The sequence below is a fragment of the Lissotriton vulgaris genome, chromosome 1_1 (assembly GCF_964263255.1).
Source record: "Lissotriton vulgaris chromosome 1_1, aLisVul1.2, whole genome shotgun sequence".
Lineage (NCBI taxonomy): Eukaryota > Metazoa > Chordata > Amphibia > Caudata > Salamandridae > Lissotriton > Lissotriton vulgaris.
In genome coordinates, this window is record NC_141685.1 from 803,680,398 (window position 1) to 803,695,314 (window position 14,917).

Consider the following 14,917-nt stretch of genomic DNA (forward strand, 5'->3'; position numbering starts at 1 on the left):
CCAACGAAAAAGTGAGCTGGCGCCAGGGAACGGGGGCGTGGGGACCAAAGGCCCGGGGCCGTGGCACCCGACCTGGGGCCCGGCCGGGCCCCCGGACCCAGCCGGGGCTCCCAGGCCCGGAGGCACAGGGGAAGCCTCCCCGGGCCCTCCGGACCCCGTCCCGGGGCAGCCTGCCACGCAGCAGGACCAAGGACAGCGCCCGGGATGGGGAGGCCGCCCTCCCCGGGCCCTCAGGGGCCCCGGCCGGAGCTGCTGAACTCGGCCGAGCGAGGGGAGGCTTCCCGGGCACAACGGAGCCCTGTCCCGGAGCTTTGGCAGTGTGGCAGGCCGGGGGACCGGGCCCAGGGCCGTGGCACCCGACCCGGGGCCCGTCCGGGCCCCTGGACCCAGCCGAGGCTCCCAGGCCTGGAGGCACAGGGGAAGCCTCCCCGGGCCCTCCGTACCCCGTCCCGGGGCAGCCTGCCACGCAGCAGGACCAAGGACAGCGCCCGGGATGGGGAGGCCGGGGCCCTGGACCCAGCCTGGGCTCCCAAGCCCGGCGGCGCAGGGAAAGCCTCCCTGGGCCCTCCGGACCCCGTCCCGGGCACCCTGCCACGCAGCAGGACCAAGGACAGCGCCCGGGAATGGGGAGGCCGCCCTCCCCTGGACCTCAGGCCTCAGGCCTTCCAGGTAAGCCCGGCAATCTGGTCGCCCCGTTGGAAAGCATTGCGCGCTACTATTGCAAACACATTATCTACCGGACTTGCTCTAGATGGCGCTCCAACATAAGGAATGAACCAACACCTTCCCTACTGGAATCGTGACGAGCTAAAGTCGTCAGCAGCACCGAAGGGGTTAAAGGTCGTCCGAGGACCCGTGTGAGGTGTCTGTAAGAAGGCAGCGTGGACTCCCCCTTCCACCCCACACTGTCTATCACATCCGCCGTCGCGGATATCCGGGCCCCGGGAAATTCGTAGGAGGGGCATATAACCGCCTCCTCCCCTGGAAGGGGTCTATGGCCGTCTTCCCCTAGGCGACCCATACTTAGTGGGTGCCGCCTCCCCGTGGGAGGGGCCAATGGCCGCCTCCCCCCAGGCGCTCCCATCCATAGTGGGTGGCGCCCCCCTCTAGGGACCTTGAAATTACTGCTCACCGATCATGACCTTACCGCCCGACCAAAAAATTATAAATACGACATTGATTACCTACTAAGAGAAAAAACCATCATCTTATCTATTTCCATGTTCGCCTATGCCACCAGAAAACAGTACATTCAGACAGAAATCATGTCATTAAACTATACCTTCATATATCGCAACACCTGAGGGAAGAAGATGTTTATCAAAGAAAAAGACTTTATTGCAGAAAAACGTTGCCATAGGGGGCTGGTGGGTGGGTCAAAATTGCTCCTTGTTCCGTCGAGGGCTCACGTGCAACGAGTGGGTGCAGCTTCCAAGCACAGGAACAAGAGGATGCTTCTTCGGATTCCCGCTCTCTTTATTCTTCTCCGGGAGGGCGTGTACCCTCCGCCGGTACGCCTACTGGGCGTGGCCATCGGTGTAGGTGTCTAGGACAACCTCTCTTGGGCGGGAAAAGGCGCGCCCCGGCTACGCCGCTTTGGGCATACCAGCCGTGACACGCCCCCCGCCCAAAATGGTTTCCCGGGAGGATCTGGGCCCCCAACCATACGTTCGGGGGGACCGAGTGGTCGCCCCTTTCCATATGGCCGGGATGCCCGTCACCCCCTCCCAACACAATCCCCAATGATGGGAGACGGACGTCGTTCTGAACTTTTGGAAGGCGGGAGGGAGTTACCCTCCCTGCCGTATTTATTAAAATATGAAACAAAATTAAAACATTAAATAAAAGTTTCATATCATGTACAATTTTCATTTATTACATTTCGATGAAGACATGATCATTGGCTAACCTTAACAAATCTCTAATACAAAGGTTTTCCTAGCCGAGTCTAACATCCTGCAAATGCATACTTTCTAAATTAAAATTGTACATCCTAGCATTACGGGACAACGGCAAGGTCGCAACCGGTGTCAGATCCCTACTACCAAAACTCTCGCCCTCACGGTGTGAGTGGCGCATGCGCAGAGGACTGTACCCTCTGTGCCAACTCCAATTTCCCTTGTCTTGTTGGGGGCCCCCATCTAAACTCGACGCCATCTTAAAGGTCGTCCGAGGACCTGTGTGAGGTGTCTGTAAAAAGGCAGCGTGGACTCCCCCTCCCACCCCACACTGTCTATCACATCCGCCGTCGTGGATATCCGGGCCCCGGGAAATTCGTAGGAGGGGCATATAACCGCCTCCTCCCCTGGAAGGGGTCTATGGCCGTCTTCCCCTAGGGGACCCATACTTAGTGGGTGCCGCCTCCCCCCAGGCGCTCCCATCCATAGTGGGTGGCGCCCCCCTCTAGGGACCTTGAAATTACTGCTCACCGATCATGACCTTACCGCCACAGGCCGGATAGTTGACCGGCTATCCGGACCCCCCACAAACTCCTCATAAAGGTCATGCTTTCTTAAACCTCTTAACCATGCTATGAAGTCTCCTATGAGTAAGACATTCCCCTCCTGGGACAAGTGAACCCCATCCTCGAGATACATGTGATCGCCCCGAATACACCCATGCGGAATACTGTGCAACTGCGCTGAGCGAAACAACCTACCAATTTTGTTGTTGACCTTCTTTACTGAATGGTTCAGTGCTGACACCGAAAGGCCCCCCCGCCAGACTTTCCTGGGAATCATGTGGGACCATGCAATCGTGCACCCCGGGATCCTTTTCGCCAGCCAGCTAACGGTAGACAAAACTCGCTCGACTAATACTCGCCTACCGAGTGTCACCATGTCGTTGCCCCCCAGGTGTACTATGATTACAGATGGCGGTGACCTCTGCCGCCCTAAGAGTCCCTCTATAAAAGATTCGAACTGGTCAATACAGAGCCCGCCCCTTCCATGGAAGGTCACTCTGTACCCGTATTCCCCAGCTGCGTGAGTCGTGTCACCTGCTTTGAATACGTCCCCGGCCCGCCTCACGTATGAGTGGCCCACGACCCATACCACTCTCTCCTCAGCCGGTGATCTCTGACCGCTGGTCCCCAGGAGCCGGGTCGACTGCAAATTCCGCCCCGCATAACATGCTCGCGAAACTGTAAATCAAACAGAAGACAAGAAGCGTGAGTGCATGTAACTTGACTTCACAACATATGCAACCGCACATACCTTTTAAAACAATTCGAGGACCATCGCCCCAACAGTTTCACCTCTTCAGCACTCTGACCCCTGGCTGTAGCCTCAGTAGCAGCCCCTATCCTGAAGGAGTGGGTCCCAAAATCGCCCGGGTCTAAGCCTGCCGCTGCGATTGCCAATGTTAGCACCCTCTGAACCTGAAACCTCGTCAGTGGGGTGGCATCGATGTGCCTCAGCAGACTCCCACCCCATGTATCCGCCCTCAGCGCCAGATATTCCTCAATGCACTTTACCGGGCACATGGGGGACCCTTGTATGCGCTGGACCACAAAACTGTCTCCCATAGCTGTCTGGTCAGTCTTGGACTTAGCTATTGTAACCACCATGGAATCACCCCTAATCAGGACGTGATTCCTACACAGACCTCCCTCCACATCTTTCTTATTCTTTGCTACCAGTTCACTCACCCGCATAGCCCCATGGAATGCTAATGCAAATGCGGCCCGGAACAGAACTGCCTCGAATTGGGAGGAACATGTCGTGGGTAGAATCGCCATGAGCAGGGACAACCTCTCTAACCCAATCGGGCGCCTTTCGTCTACTCTCCGACCCTCAAGGCGCTGCCAGCCCCGAAGCGCTTTCTTTGCCAAAAAGGAAGATGTCGGGTCCTTGACGCCATGCACTTGCGCCATGAATGAAATGGCCGCCCGGTGCCTATTGGCCGTTGCCACTGATCGGCCTTCCCTATGTAATGCTACCAGAAACCTCAGGAAGCAATCCTCCTGACCCCATGTCTGATCCCCTGCCGGACCCAAAAATGCACAATAAGAACAAAACGCTCCCTCGTATGCCTTCCTTGTCCTGGGGGCTAAGCTTGCTGCCACGAGGTCTTGTAATCCGGGGCACCGAGTAGCCAGAGTACTTCGGGGAATGGTGCCGCCGCTAGGTCCGCAGTCGGTAGATAACCCCTGAACGCCTGCATATGTGAACGAGAGAGTGCATCAGCAGCATGATTCAGTACCCCCGGAACATGCTTTGCCCTGAATTGTACATTTAGTCTCATGCAAATTAGTACAATTTCTTTCAGCAATCTCAATATCCACCTGCAGCCTGCTGCCTGATTATTTATACATTCAACAACAGTCATATTGTCTGACCAAAATATCACTGAGCGATTTCTGAACTCGTCCGGCCATGCCCTCAGAGCCACCAATATAGGGAATAGCTCGAGGAAACCAATGTTACCTGTGAGACCGCTGGTGTGCCACCATGTCGGCCATGTTTGCGCCGACCATCGATTGCCGAAAATGGCGACAAACCCCACGCTCCCCGCCGAGTCAGTCCACAAACCTAGCTCGTCTGAAGACGCTGGCAGCTTGTTCCACACCACTCGACCGTTGAAGTCCGCCAGGAATGCTAGCCAAATACGCATGTCCTGGCGAACCTCTGCAGACAGTCTCGTGTGGTGGTGTCCTTCTTTTAAACCGACCATAGCCTGTGCAATAGAGCGTGAGAAGGGGCGGGCCATTGGTATCACCCTCAGGGCAAAGTTAAGCTGACCCACTGCCTGTTGTAACTGATGCAGGGTCACTTTGTCCTTGCTAAGGCACAGTTCCAGGGAAGCCCTAAATTTTGCTATCTTTTCCACCGGCAAACAGAAACATCCCTCCACAGAATCGAGCTCAATTCCCAGAAACTCGAGTGAGGTAGATGGTCCCACCGTCTTACCTGGTGCCAATGGCACCCCGAATTCCCTCATGAGGATACAAAACTCCTGTAGAGCCTGCACACATGTTGTGTCACCGGCTGCCCCCAAGAACAGAAAATCATCTAAGTAATGCATAACATGGCTATGCCCAGTGTCCTCTGTGAATGCCCACTCCAAAAAACAGCTGAATTTCTCAAAATAGGCACAAGATATAGAGCAACGCATTGGCATGCATCTATCCATGTAGTAGCGTCCCTGAAACACAAAGCCTAACAGACGCTGGTCCTGTGGGTGTACCGGGGAGCAACAGGAACGCCGACTCGATATCTGACTTCGCCATCAGCGCTCCGGGCCCCAGGCGATTCAACATGGTGACGGCATCATCGAAGGATGCGTACCGCACCGAACAAACTCCTGGGTCAATCGCTTCGTTCACCGAGTGACCCTTCGGTGCCGATAAGCTATGGATCATCCTAAACTCCCCTGGGTCTTTTTTGGGTACTACTCCCAACGGGGAACAGACAAAATTTGCCACAGGAGGGTGCTGGTATGGGCCCGCCACCCGGCCTAGTAAAACCTCTTTTTCAATCTTCTTCTCTACCACCGCCGGATTATGCCGGGCCGATAATTGGTTTCTACAAAGTGATTCCCCACGAAAATCCCCCGCCGGAATGCGGAAACCATATAAGAATCCGTTCCTCAGCACTCCAGCGGAGACATGATCAGGGTATTCGTTTAGCCAGGGGGTTATTGCCATGATATCAACGGGGGTAGGTAACGGTACACAGTGACCCTCTTCAGTCCTGTTTGGACCCCCCTTACCTCCCGACCCGCCATTTTTGGATCTGCACAAAATTTCCGGGTGCGAGGAATTCCCACAACCCGCACATGCATGCCTGAACTTACATGCCCCTTGCGGTCTGGAGCAGTTGCCTCTATTAAAGCTCCAACAGACCCCCCGCTATCCCCCATTCCCCCCGGGCCTTGGTTGGTGATCGCCACCTGAGCCCGCTTGAAAGGGCACCACGGGCTGTTGGCGGGAAGCCCCCGACCCATTCCCGCCAGGCGAGGACGCCTTCGTCGTGCCCGGCAGGAGCTGCTTCTGCCAAGAGATCGAGTCGAGACAATCCCACGTCAGAGATGAATCGTACTCCTTGGCCTTACGGAACTTCATGTCGTAACCCATCCATTCATTACCCTCATATGTTTCGTAAAAATCCATTATTCGTGCCTGATAGCAAGATAATTCCGGCAAAACTTCAGGCTTACGTTCCCCAATAATGGCAGTAAGCATCGCAAAGGCTTTGGCCCAATTCGTTATTGTCTCATCCACCCTGAAACCGGTCATCTTGGCTCGCCATACACTCGGGTGCCACAAATCTTTCTGCGTTTTAGCATACTCCATCTCTTGATGGTCAGTTAACAAAGAGAACATATTAACATACTTGTCAGCCCAAATTAACTCTTTCGTGGCCAATGGGATATGTTGAACCACTTTCTCCCGCCTTGAGGGCAATGAGCCCCCCCCCCGCCATTGGCAATGCCTGCTTACCCGGCAAGGTTGATGTTCCCGCTGTTTTTTCCACGCCGGCCACCGGTCCTTCCGAGGTTACCTGTGGGGGGAGAAGAGGGAGATTCGCCTTTGCGGCATCTCGCGACTGCCGCAACTGCTGTATTAGTAACCTGGCCTCTTGGGCCGTGTCTCCAGGTGCCGTAGCACCCCCTGTCTTCTTGCCGAGCCATGCAGCCAACTGGGCAGCTAATTCAGGCGGCATGTCCTCCTCGCTAGCGGGCGTAATCACAACCGGTATCGGCTGACCAGCGTCTGGGAGTATAGGGGCCTCGACCGGAATGGCAGGGCTCGCCGGGGGTACCTCGGGGACGGGGACCTCCCTCCCCGGGGCCCTATTCCTGACCCGCTTCCCCCTACCCTCCGGGGCCACACCCGGCAATGCTGGGCCTATTAACTTCTTCGGTTTACCCGGATTGTTCATCGCAGCCATCTGCTTCTTCATGGTCGCCATATCGCGTCCAACGGTTCGTTCCATCTTCGTCATTCTACCAACCAACATCCGGAGCATCTGTTCAGTCTCGGACTTCTTTCCTGCCTTTTTGCCCGGCATTCCTTTCAAGTAGTCCCTCTAAGACGATCAGAAACGTTCCCCGGTTGTTTTAGCCTCGAAGTCGCTGAAAGAGAAACACAGGAATTATAAAATTCTCAAAATTGCTCCTTGTTCCATCGAGGGCTCACGTGCAACGAGTGGGTGCAGCTTCCAAGCACAGGAACAAGAGGATGCTTCTTCGGATTCCCGCTCTCTTTATTCTTCTCCGGGAGGGCGTGTACCCTCCGCCGGTACGCCTACTGGGCGTGGCCATCGGTGTAGGTGTCTAGGACAACCCCTCTTGGGCGGGAAAAGGCGCGCCCCGGCTATGCCGCTTTGGGCATACCAGCCGTGACACGCCCCCCTCCCAAAATGGTTTCCCGGGAGGATCTGGGCCCCCAACCATACGTTCGGGGGGACCGAGTGGTCGCCCCTTTCCATTAAAAGTCTAATTTTACATTATAATCAATTTGCTACTAGTATAAAAAATACATATAAAAATGAATAATGTCTCAAACTATTTTTGAATTATTATATATAAATTTATTTTTCAGATTTGTTTTCAAAATTAAAAAGAACTTCTAATAATTCTTTGTCAGAATTTGTCTCATTTTCAATTAGGAAATCCACAGATTTAACACATTGCAGAAGTTCTATGTCCCGTGATTCATCAAAGAATTCTGCTACATTTTCTGTATCTTTGTTGCATTCTGCAACAATTTCCAAGTTATTTTTTTTCTTTCCTTCCATTTTTGTGCTGTAAAATGAATTTTAAAAAAATATATCAGTACAGATAGGGCACTGTTGGGTTTAAGTACAGACAGGTAGTTTGGTTTTTTAAACAGTGATTTTATCTTTGGGCAGTGTATGGTATCAGACTGGAAGTAGAAATATAAAAAAATGTATGTGATAAAGTCTAAGTCAATTCTTAATTATACAAGACAAGCCTAACTCCATCTATAACTAAAACAGAGAAGTCTATCTTATTCTATAAGTATTACAGAGGGATAGTATATAACTATCAGAAAATGTTTTCCTAATTAACTTAAAGTACAGAACATACTTCAGTTTTTAAAATAACTTCTTACCTTTCAAAAAGAAGTTTACGTTCTCAGTTGATATGCACTTGTTATGTACTTCAGGAAGTAGTAGTCAAAATGGCTGTGTTTCTCTCTCTTTCTTTATATATATTCAGGTACATAACCAATCAACTGTCATGAAATAATAGAAGATTTTGAAAGTAGTATTTTGATTGGTTGTCAATTGTAACACTTCATAAGTGTTTTTGTTAGGTAATTTACCTCAGGATATTTAGTCAGGCTTACAGCATAATTTTCTCAATGGAATTCCATCAAATTTGGGTAAATGGTAGGGACTGCTATGTAGTAGGGGCTATTCTATATTTGATGAAAGTGTCTCTAGTGGTTTTTCTGTAAATTACTTTCCCACCTTTTTTTAGCGAGCACTCACCGGTGCGCGCCCCGGTACGCGAACCGGCAGCGTAACGGGAGTCCTCCATTTTGAGCATCGGTAGAATTGAGACACAAGATGGAGGACAAACAATGTTCGGAATGGGTAGGGGGCACGGTAGACACTTTGTGACCCTCTAGGTTTTCGGAGGGGGGATTAGGACGCTGATACATGCAAAAATAAAAAAAAATAAAAAAAAAAATTTGCGGGGGAAAGGCCCGATACGCGCACCGGTAAGCGAACCGGGGAGCGTACTTTGGTGAAAAAAAAAAAAGTGAGAAAAAGATAAACGTTTTGAATGATCAGAGGTAGGTTAGCTCTGAAAAGAGCTATTGGGTTCTGTGGCTAATTTAGGTACCTACAAGTATGTTCCAATGCACACTTTTAAATAAAGGACGAATATTCTATTCCCTTCATCGGGGAAGTGCACACCATCTCTTCTGTAGATGTCTTGAATGTTGTAACGCAAGTTATTGTTGTATATTAAACCCATTCCATAGTCTCTCATGTAAGCAGAAACAGATTTATTCACATGCTTCCGTTCTTTCTCAAATTGTGGAAAAAATTGGTTGAACCACTTACATTTCTGACTTTGACATATATTTGAATATACAAAGGCAGTTTGGGGAAAAAGTGTCATCAATTGAAGAAAGGTGTTCTTTAAAAGCATTTCAAGACCAACCCCAGTCATAGTGCCCAAATCATATCCACCACAGTGCACTATTAAGAGGTCAGGGTTTGGCAGATGCATAATTTTTTTTATTAAAAACATATAAAATATATTTTTGAATAAAAATAAAAATACTTTTTACAGCTTTTGATATTTGCTATTAAAAACCCATTGAAATTCACTGAAAAACCATAGGTTATAGACCATATATAGTTAGGAATTAGCATTTACAAAACCTTAAAAATTTACTGAAAAAACCATAGGTTATAGACCGTTTATAGTTAGGGATTAACATTTACAAAACCTTATTTTACTCGCACAAAACCATTGAAATTCGCATATATAGTTAGTTGCACTAACTATATATCGCGCACCCGCAATCCACTGCTGATGATGTCACATATTACATCATTCCTGACATGGTCAGTGACATCACTGATGACATCACTGATGACATCTCAAATGACATCACTGATGACATCACTGATGACATCTAAAATGACATCACTGATGGCATCACTGATGACACCTCATTTGACATTACTGATCACATCACTGATGATATCATTTATGTGATAATACAATGAACCTCTTCAGACTCTAATATAACCTTAGATACAATTAGTGTAAACAGACACTCACAGACTGTCACTCATCCATAGAGTTACTCACACACCTAGTCAGTCATGCAAAGAATCAATCACACCTCCATTTCCTCAACTATACAGTTATACACACCTTACTTATTCAAACATATACTAACACATATTTACTCTCTTATACAATCCCTGATACAAGTTCACAATGATCAATACAGTCACTCACATATTCACTGACTGTTATGCACAGTTATTTATATATGTCAACTCTCACATGTACTGTGTTTTAAATATGTACTTACTTTGACATGTAACACTGAGATATCCATTCACTCACCAATACACTCATGCACACAGTCAACCGCCCATACAGCTGTTTCCACATGCATTTTTGAACCCATACATCTAGTGTATCAACTGCTCACACATCTATGCACAGAGTCATACACCTCCAAGCCACCCACACACACACTCAGTCTCCCATACAAATACTTGGGCAACCAATCAATAATCCATATAGTTAATCATATAGCTACTGATCAACACATGCAGCAGTTTACAGAACAACAGACATAATGATGCACAAATTAAGACAGTTTAGTCACTATCCCATGCACTCAGTGAGACACATTTAATCCCTCACTCATACAGTCAGTCATGCACCTACTAAATCCTTCATCCAGACACTTATACATCCACTCATTCTTCAATATGTAAGACATATTTTAACTTTACAGAAATATACAGTCACTGGATGATGTAATCAGTGATGTCACTGACCATGTCATGAATGATGTAATATGTGACATCATCAGCAGTGGATTGCGAGTGCGCGATATATAGTTAGTGCAACTAACTATATATGCGAATTTCAATCGTTTTGTGCAAGTAAAATAAGGTTTTGTAAATGCTAATCCCTAACTATATATGGTCTATAACCTATGGTTTTTTCAGTGAATTTTATATATATATATATATATATATATATATATATATATATATATATATATATATATATATATATATATATATATATCCAACAAAGCAGGACAGCCCACAAAGTCGAAGTAGAGCCACAGGAAGTTTTAATAGGCACATTCGAAATTTGCATCCATTTCACTGCTTGCCAGCAGATACAAAACACAATTGCAGTCTTTCAAAAATTATCGTCTGCCTGACACGTTTCAGGATCGTCTCAACCTTTCTTCAGAGGCAAGTTAAGAAGAGTGAGAAGCAGCTTTTCTTCACGCACCTAAATAGATATTCCTAACACCTGCCACAGTGGGCGTGGCGTTTCGTGAGCCCTTCTGGACAATGCAGTGCGCTGAACACTCCTCCCCAAGTGGGGTAGCTTCCCAAGTCTTACAAATCAAACATATATTATAGTTCGAAGTGGAGGGAAATACCACCAGAGGTGCTGCCTGCCCAGCTTTCCAGCAGCAACAACTGTGCCACAAATCAGCACCATCCTGCTTGGCGCTGAATGCCTTCATTCCGTGATAGCAGGCACATTCTGTCAGCCTGCACAGACCCGCTTCCAAGCAGTGAGCAATACTTCACGGCTGGGCCCCAGCCGTCAATACATCCAACAATGCAGGACGGCAGCTCAGGAAGCACGAAACGCGTAGGGCGTTTTACTATGGAGGACATCGTTCTGGCTGGCAAGCTGTAGCTCGCACCCTGAATAAATTGCTTGAAATCATTCTGTGGCTGTGAGGCTTCATTCAAATGGGCAGACTTTTGTGGTAATTTGAAGCGGCCGTGTCCGGTCGGGAATGAAGCTCCGCCGCACTGCGGATCCTCGCTGGTGTTTAATTATGTCAGTATTTGGAAAGCCACAGCAGCACGGATGCGAGCACCACGTTGCAGCTTCTCAAACCCGAGACTTTTGCCCTCAACCCACTGGGGTTCAATGCACTTTCTGTTTTATTTGCAAACCTTCGAGTCACTCACTGGAGTAATACAAGCCAAGCACTACATGGATCGGCAGGCATTGCCTGTTGCCACGCCCACACGGGCGGACGTCACTACATCACAGGTGCTTGTCATTGACTCTGGGATTATTTGCCGACATCAGCCCGTGAACAAGTGCTCAGGAAGCACGAAACGCGTAGGGCGTTTTACTATGGAGGACATCGTTCTGGCTGGCAAGCTGTAGCTCGCACCCTGAATAAATTGCTTGAAATCATTCTGTGGCTGTGAGGCTTCATTCAAATGGGCAGACTTTTGTGGTAATTTGAAGCGGCCGTGTCCGGTCGGGAATGAAGCTCCGCCGCACTGCGGATCCTCGCTGGTGTTTAATTATGTCAGTATTTGGAAAGCCACAGCAGCACGGATGCGAGCACCACGTTGCAGCTTCTCAAACCCGAGACTTTTGCCCTCAACCCACTGGGGTTCAATGCACTTTCTGTTTTATTTGCAAACCTTCGAGTCACTCACTGGAGTAATACAAGCCAAGCACTACATGGATCGGCAGGCATTGCCTGTTGCCACGCCCACACGGGCGGACGTCACTACATCACAGGTGCTTGTCATTGACTCTGGGATTATTTGCCGACATCAGCCCGTGAACAAGTGCTCAGGAAGCACGAAACGCGTAGGGCGTTTTACTATGGAGGACATCGTTCTGGCTGGCAAGCTGTAGCTCGCACCCTGAATAAATTGCTTGAAATCATTCTGTGGCTGTGAGGCTTCATTCAAATGGGCAGACTTTTGTGGTAATTTGAAGCGGCCGTGTCCGGTCGGGAAAGAAGCTCCGCCGCACTGCGGATCCTCGCTGGTGTTTAATTATGTCAGTATTTGGAAAGCCACAGCAGCACGGATGCGAGCACCACGTTGCAGCTTCTCAAACCCGAGACTTTTGCCCTCAACCCACTGGGGTTCAATGCACTTTCTGTTTTATTTGCAAACCTTCGAGTCACTCACTGGAGTAATACAAGCCAAGCACTACATGGATCAGCAGGCATTGCCTGTTGCCACGCCCACACGGGCGGACGTCACTACATCACAGGTGCTTGTCATTGACTCTGGGATTATTTGCCGACATCAGCCCGTGAACAAGTGCTCAGGAAGCACGAAACGCGTAGGGCGTTTTACTATGGAGGACATCGTTCTGGCTGGCAAGCTGTAGCTCGCACCCTGAATAAATTGCTTGAAATCATTCTGTGGCTGTGAGGCTTCATTCAAATGGGCAGACTTTTGTGGTAATTTGAAGCGGCCGTGTCCGGTCGGGAATGAAGCTCCGCCGCACTGCGGATCCTCGCTGGTGTTTAATTATGTCAGGATTTGGAAAGCCACAGCAGCACGGATGCGAGCACCACGTTGCAGCTTCTCAAACCCGAGACTTTTGCCCTCAACCCACTGGGGTTCAATGCACTTTCTGTTTTATTTGCAAACCTTCGAGTCACTCACTGGAGTAATACAAGCCAAGCACTACATGGATCGGCAGGCATTGCCTGTTGCCACGCCCACACGGGCGGACGTCACTACATCACAGGTGCTTGTCATTGACTCTGGGATTATTTGCCGACATCAGCCCGTGAACAAGTGCTCAGGAAGCACGAAACGCGTAGGGCGTTTTACTATGGAGGACATCGTTCTGGCTGGCAAGCTGTAGCTCGCACCCTGAATAAATTGCTTGAAATCATTCTGTGGCTGTGAGGCTTCATTCAAATAGGCAGACTTTTGTGGTAATTTGAAGCGGCCGTGTCCGGTCGGGAATGAAGCTCCGCCGCACTGCGGATCCTCGCTGGTGTTTAATTATGTCAGTATTTGGAAAGCCACAGCAGCACGGATGCGAGCACCACGTTGCAGCTTCTCAAACCCGAGACTTTTGCCCTCAACCCACTGGGGTTCAATGCACTTTCTGTTTTATTTGCAAACCTTCGAGTCACTCACTGGAGTAATACAAGCCAAGCACTACATGGATCGGCAGGCATTGCCTGTTGCCACGCCCACACGGGCGGACGTCACTACATCACAGGTGCTTGTCATTGACTCTGGGATTATTTGCCGACATCAGCCCGTGAACAAGTGCTCAGGAAGCACGAAGCGCGTAGGGCGTTTTACTATGGAGGACATCGTTCTGGCTGGCAAGCTGTAGCTCGCACCCTGAATAAATTGCTTGAAATCATTCTGTGGCTGTGAGGCTTCATTCAAATGGGCAGACTTTTGTGGTAATTTGAAGCGGCCGTGTCCGGTCGGGAATGAAGCTCCGCCGCACTGCGGATCCTCGCTGGTGTTTAATTATGTCAGTATTTGGAAAGCCACAGCAGCACGGATGCGAGCACCACGTTGCAGCTTCTCAAACCCGAGACTTTTGCCCTCAACCCACTGGGGTTCAATGCACTTTCTGTTTTATTTGCAAACCTTCGAGTCACTCACTGGAGTAATACAAGCCAAGCACTACATGGATCGGCAGGCATTGCCTGTTGCCACGCCCACACGGGCGGACGTCACTACATCACAGGTGCTTGTCATTGACTCTGGGATTATTTGCCGACATCAGCCCGTGAACAAGTGCTCAGGAAGCACGAAACGCGTAGGGCGTTTTACTATGGAGGACATCGTTCTGGCTGGCAAGCTGTAGCTCGCACCCTGAATAAATTGCTTGAAATCATTCTGTGGCTGTGAGGCTTCATTCAAATGGGCAGACTTTTGTGGTAATTTGAAGCGGCCGTGTCCGGTCGGGAATGAAGCTCCGCCGCACTGCGGATCCTCGCTGGTGTTTAATTATGTCAGTATTTGGAAAGCCACAGCAGCACGGATGCGAGCACCACGTTGCAGCTTCTCAAACCCGAGACTTTTGCCCTCAACCCACTGGGGTTCAATGCACTTTCTGTTTTATTTGCAAACCTTCGAGTCACTCACTGGAGTAATACAAGCCAAGCACTACATGGATCGGCAGGCATTGCCTGTTGCCACGCCCACACGGGCGGACGTCACTACATCACAGGTGCTTGTCATTGACTCTGGGATTATTTGCCGACATCAGCCCGTGAACAAGTGCTCAGGAAGCACGAAACGCGTAGGGCGTTTTACTATGGAGGACATCGTTCTGGCTGGCAAGCTGTAGCTCGCACCCTGAATAAATTGCTTGAAATCATTCTGTGGCTGTGAGGCTTCATTCAAATGGGCAGACTTTTGTGGTAATATATATATATATATGCCCCCGAAGCGACCCTTAC